This window comes from Tachysurus vachellii, chromosome 12 (genome assembly GCF_030014155.1).
Source record: "Tachysurus vachellii isolate PV-2020 chromosome 12, HZAU_Pvac_v1, whole genome shotgun sequence".
Classification (NCBI taxonomy): domain Eukaryota; kingdom Metazoa; phylum Chordata; class Actinopteri; order Siluriformes; family Bagridae; genus Tachysurus; species Tachysurus vachellii.
The window spans coordinates 6202433-6208432 of NC_083471.1; the positions used below are offsets into that span (position 1 = coordinate 6202433).

A 6000-nucleotide genomic window follows, 5' to 3' on the forward strand; every position below is an offset into this window, starting at 1 on the left:
TGTCACGTCTTTGTGCTTCTTGGTAAAACGCTGGAATCGGCAGTGCGGCTCCACGGAGGTGGGTTTGACTGATGATGTGCTGAAGATGCTCAACATGCTTCACTCCATCACATCTGGCACATCTGTCTCAGTCTCTCTGTGGTGTTTTTCTTTTGTTTTTGTTTTTTTTTTCCAAAGGTCACCAGCTTTTGTCTTTCATTTCCTGAATTGTCAGGCTTTCTGTAAAGAGTTTAGTTAATGATTATGCTTCAGCAGGGAACGATTCCGAGTATACTTTTTTTTTTAATAAAATTTATCCCTTTTATAGCTTTATCCCTTTCACACACACACACACACACACACACACACACACACACACACACACAATTTTGGAAGAGAGCTTTGGTGCTTATTCTGGTTTTATTTCTTTTCACGAAACACAGAGTGATTTTATTTCCTCCCAGGTTGTGCTCGACCTTAAAGCAGTTTTTTCCCCCACATATGTTTTCTGAGCCGCATAATTAAGTAAAATAAAATAAATGATTTTAAACCATTATGTCATGTATTTCTCCAGGTCTTTTATTTTGTATTATTTATAATAGTAGAATTTCCAATAAGTCAAGATGTCTTTCAAGGTTTTCTTCTTAAAAATAATAACCTTCTTGTGACTCACACGCTTGGGACAATTCCAAGCAAAATTTAAAGATTAGCTTGTACTTTTCCAGTCCTGTGCTATAAAGGCTGAAGAAACCATGTAGGCACGGTGGCACATACAGTAAAAAGTCAGTAGTTTGTATGGATTCAAAAACTAAACATGAACTAAACATGCTCCTGAAGGAATGTTCAAAACACTTATCATGAAGCGCGTGTGTTATGCTGTAATAGCAGAAAAAGAAGAAGTCAAACCATTCTTTGGATAAATAAGACTCGACTATAAACTGTTGTAGAAAGGACATTATTCACATTGACATCATTTCCTGTCCAGTGTCACCCAAATGAGGATGAGGTTCACTTCTGAGTCTGGTTCCTCTCAAGACTTCTTCAGATCATCTTAAAGGTGCCCTGCCACACGTATTTCATTACTTTTGTGGTAATGTCTGAATGTTGAATATTGAATATTCAAATGAGCTATGCTGCTTGGCTCCGATTGGCTAACCGCAAGGATATGAGAGCATGACTATTCATTCACCCAGCGCAATAAGTAGCCTAGGCTAGAGGAAATTTGTTTACAATCACCTTGAATTGCGGCAGAACGGCTTCTTCACAAGCCCGTTGACGTTCAGCCATCCTTGCTGTATAGGAAACTCACTGAGCTACACGAATTCTGGGGGCGTGGTCTCAAGTGGGAGAGCTCATGAATAGTAATGAGCTCAGTCACTCTGACGTCAGAGTGACCAACTTTTCCAACTGACCTGATTTCTCCCCTTATTTGTTTTAAGTGTCTAGAACTGACCGGGGAGGTAACAGTTCGTTTTCAAATTCATGACACAACACAAACACATATGGACCTAACACATCAAAAAATGCAAGTAAAAACGGTTTTGTGTGGAAGGGCACCTTTAAGGAGTTTTTCCTCACCACCGTCAAAGCTGCTATGAGACAGCTTCAATTATTAAAAGCGCTAGACAAATAAATGGAATTGAAGTGAAGTGAATTGAATTGATTAAGATAGAACTTTACTAATACTAAAGGAAATTCTTTTGACAAAGAGTGCTTCAGATTACAAGAGAAATAAAATAACGGAACACGTATGAAATATTCTCGCGCGTCGAGTCATCGAGTCACCGTTCTGTATTTTGTGTCACATATTTTATTTGTTTTCAGCTCTAAATCAGGACTTGAACAGCAGATACATAACTGAATACATAAAGTACATAAAGATTCAGTGAATCAGTTAAAACTCTCCAGTATATAATATTCTAATATTCCATCTGGGTCTGACGATCTTATACGTTTTAGTAAAACCTGTTGTTTAATTCCACCTGTAGTATTTTTTTTTCAATATATGAATAGACCTTTAAAAAAACTGAACTGGAAAATATTCATCTGGAAAAACAATAATCACTTAAATGTATTAACTGATGTTGAAACTAGCAGATCCTGTATATAATACTACTGATTAGTTTAATCCCGAGTTGTAAGAGTTAGAAACTTAATGTTAGCTAGCTGGAAAGTTGTAAAGTGACTTAAATTGTCTATTTAAACATAATGTTTTGAAAATTTTCGGATGTCGAGGGCAACTTTTGATTATTTGATCCATTTTATAGGCGTAGTCCCGTTTGTGTGCGTACACGCCGGCGCATAATTGTGACGACTGTCGATGTAGGTTGACGTAAAGGTCGCATCAAATCCGCCTTGGTTGTTCACACTGCGGCCACATTGGAAAAAAATCAGATCTGGGCTAGATTTGAGTGTTCACACTACTCCTGAAGAAGTCTGACCTGGTCACTTGACCCCAAAAAAATCAGATTTGGGCCACTTTTACCTGCAGTGTGAACGGGGCTATATTTGATCTCTATAGCCCTATTCGGATGGGATTAGTTTTACGTGGGTGTAATGCAATTTTACCTCAGGATGTCTGTAATATAAATTGGCCAATTTGCACGGGACAATACATCTCAGTAAAACTAGCAGAAGTGGGAGGGGTAACTCGCTTTACACACCACAGTAACCTCCTTGTCGTCATGTGCGTATGACGTTGCTTCCTGTTATCACGTGCGCAAACAGACAACATGGCACCTCCATGCTTGCAAAACGCACTTTTAAACAGGAAATGACGGAATTTTACCGTACATATTTACAGCGGGTCTATTCGGACGGGATTAGTATTACCTGAGGTAATTTTTCCGGACCTTTTTACAGAAGGTAAAAGTCACCGTAATCTTTACTGACATTGTCCGTAATGATTACCGAGATGGCACATTACGTCATGGGACTAAAATCACCGAGAAGCTCTGGTAATAATTACTTTACCCCCACGTCCCCACGTAAAACTAATCCCGTCCGAATAGGGCTTATATTGTGTGTGTTTTTTTTTCAAGGGTTCCTTTAAGAAACCCAAAGAAAAATCTATTTTCTTAACTCGTTATTAAAAAAGATTTGCGCTAATGTTGTGGGTCATGATCCAGCTGGAAAAACCTATTATACATATTAGACTTATTATAGTATACAACTCATTAATAATTAATTATACTGTAGGATTAAACAATACAACACTTTTTCTTCTAAACCTAGAAGTTGGAAAAGCATGCGGAGGTTTAGCAAAGCGCATGCTGTTGGCAAATTTTTTTTTGGCCGAGTATAAATTTTACATGCATTTTGTAGTTAAATTTCCCATTACGGCACTGCGTCGTGCTGAAATTGTCTTTAATAGCGGGATGTCTCCTAGCACTACTCTGGGCCTTTGATCCTCTTCCTATTAAAGCTAATATGTGGCATGATGGTTGCTTGGCTGTTTATAAACTTCATTCCAGTCATGCCACAAAAGTGCAATAAGTGCTAGTGGAAATAAGAACACAAGCAACAGACAACAATCATTTCAGTGAAACAGGACAGAGAGAGAGTTGGATGAGGAAATATGAAGTGAGTGAGTAAAGCTAGGCTTAACCATAGTACGAGCCACGAAACCATTTCCAACCAGCACCAGAGACCTTAACACACACTGCACGATCTTCGAGTGTGTAGTCACTCAAATCCTTCCCACATTCCTTTTTGTTTCTCACTGATCTCAACATGTTCTTTATGGCATCATTAAAAGAAAGCGTCAGTCTTATCAGTGCCCTCGGTCTTGGACTCCTGAGCGAGGTCACGGCACACCTCTTCGGCATCGTGTAATTATACGCTGGGTTTGTTTGACCTCCAAACTTTGGTTAGTGTTTCTTTGGAAAAAGGCACGGAGTAAAAAAAAAAAATGCCTGGGTTCAAATAACTGCTGTTGAACAAACCAAGCTGAAAATTTCAGACAGAGATTGCGAGTGCTGTGTGTGTGCAGGTGATTTATGAAGTGTCATATTGCTGTTGCTTTGCAAGAACAAGCTGGATTTGTTTAAGGTGTGTGTAAAAAATGAACGTCTTAGAAGAGAGGATGCAATTAGGGCAGATGAGGCTAAACGTCTATGTGGCTTTGATGAACAGCCTGTACCTGGAAATATCTGTAAACCAAGTGCAGGTGGACCATTCATTCATTCATTCATTCATTTTCTACCGCTTATCCGAACTACCTCTGGTCACGGGGAGCCTGTGCCTATCTCAGGTGTCATCGGGCATCAAGGCAGGATACACCCTGGACGAAGTGCCAACCCATCGCAGGGCACACACACACTCTCATTCACTCATGCACTCACACACTACGGACAATTTTCCAGAGATGCCAATCAACCTACCATGCATGTCTTTGGACCGGGGGAGGAAACCGGAGTACCCGGAGGAAACCCCCGAGGCACGGGGAGAACATGCAAACTCCACACACACAAAGCGGAGGTGGGAATCGAACCCCAAACCCTGGAGGTGTGAGGCGAACGTGCTAACCACTAAGCCACCGTGGACCAAAAGCTGTGAAATTGAACCTGTTTTATTTTTGTGCTCCAAACAGTTGTAGAAATCCCACACAGTGTACATCTGCTACAAGGTCCAGTTATGTTGTTATGCGTGTTTCAAGGAATTTCATGGGTCCATCATGTCCTTTCTGGTATCCTACACTTTGAGAGTGGACTGACAGAAAGAGAGAGAGAGAGAGAGAGAGAGAGAGAGAGAGAGAGAGAGAGAGAGAGAAGCCATGGTGTCTTTTTTCAGCATCTTAACCTTGGCAATGTAACAAATAGTCTCAGTGAGCATCGGTGAGGTCTGATTTGTGTGACGGTGGTTCTGCATAGTGCCATTAAACAAAGGAAGATTAATGTCTGCTCACTTCTGCTGACCAGGCAGTTTACTCACACACACACACACACACACACACACACACACACACACACAGCAATACCTGCATCAGCAACAATGACCAGACTGTATCCTTGTGATAAAATAAAAGATCTTTTGAAATGAATGGCTCTCATTCATCGTGTACATTTTAATGTACGTGGCAGGAAAAAAATCGCTACGAATCCGGAACAAACCCTCGATATACGGTACGTCTTTTAAAAAATTATTCCCAAAATCTAATACTCAGACATTTGCAGATGTCATTATTTCTTACCACACAATACAAAATAAATTGAGTCTGGAAGTGAGATGTAAATGCACCTGAGTGAATGGAGCTGAATTGACGTGCTGCCACTTCACATGTTCAACAGGCAGCACACAATAAAAAGAGGATTTAAGAGAGGAAAAAGGGAAAAAGGAAATGCACGGCAACGATTCATACACCTTAGCCCAAAAACCATCGTACGCGAGTACAAGGACAAATACAAATGCACACAACTGAGCCGCTGCTAATACTACTGTAGCGACAGGGCTAACAAGGCTTCCTGCTGAGATAAGCTCTTCGCTAACAAAGAGACGCTCAATACAGTCATTTGCACAAACCTACAAAGCCACACACTCAGCAGAACAGCACACACACACACACACACACACACACACTGACGGGAATCAAAACGGTGGACTGCTGCAATGCCTTCAGTATTTAAAACTGAACTGCACACGTGATCCGAGACACGTAATTCTAACGTTTATGGCATTTTGGCAGACGCCCCGTTATCCAGAGCGACTTACATTTATCTCCAGTATACCGCTGAACAATTGAGGCTTAAAAGCCTTGCTCAAGGGACCTGGGCTTCGAACTCACGACCTACCGATCAGTAGCCCGTCTTTCAAAACAGCCCCCTGAAATACATCCACAAACTCACTGAAAATATGTGACGAGATCTCCAATGTGCTGCACATACAAGACAGAGGAAGACTAAGAAGTTTATTAAACTTGTTTTTTTAAATAATATATATATATATATATATATATATATATTTTTTTTTTTTTTTTTTTTTTTTTAATAGTTTACTGTTGAGGTTATTTTAAACTCTTTTCCC

General features: G+C 40.2%; 1 protein-coding gene across 3 annotated transcripts in view; it reads right to left on the minus strand.

Annotated features, from left to right (window-relative positions):
- sash1a (SAM and SH3 domain containing 1a) overlaps positions 1–6000 on the minus strand; it is a 278579-nt gene that overhangs the window by 257192 nt on the left and 15387 nt on the right. The gene's annotated exons all lie outside the window — the stretch shown is intronic.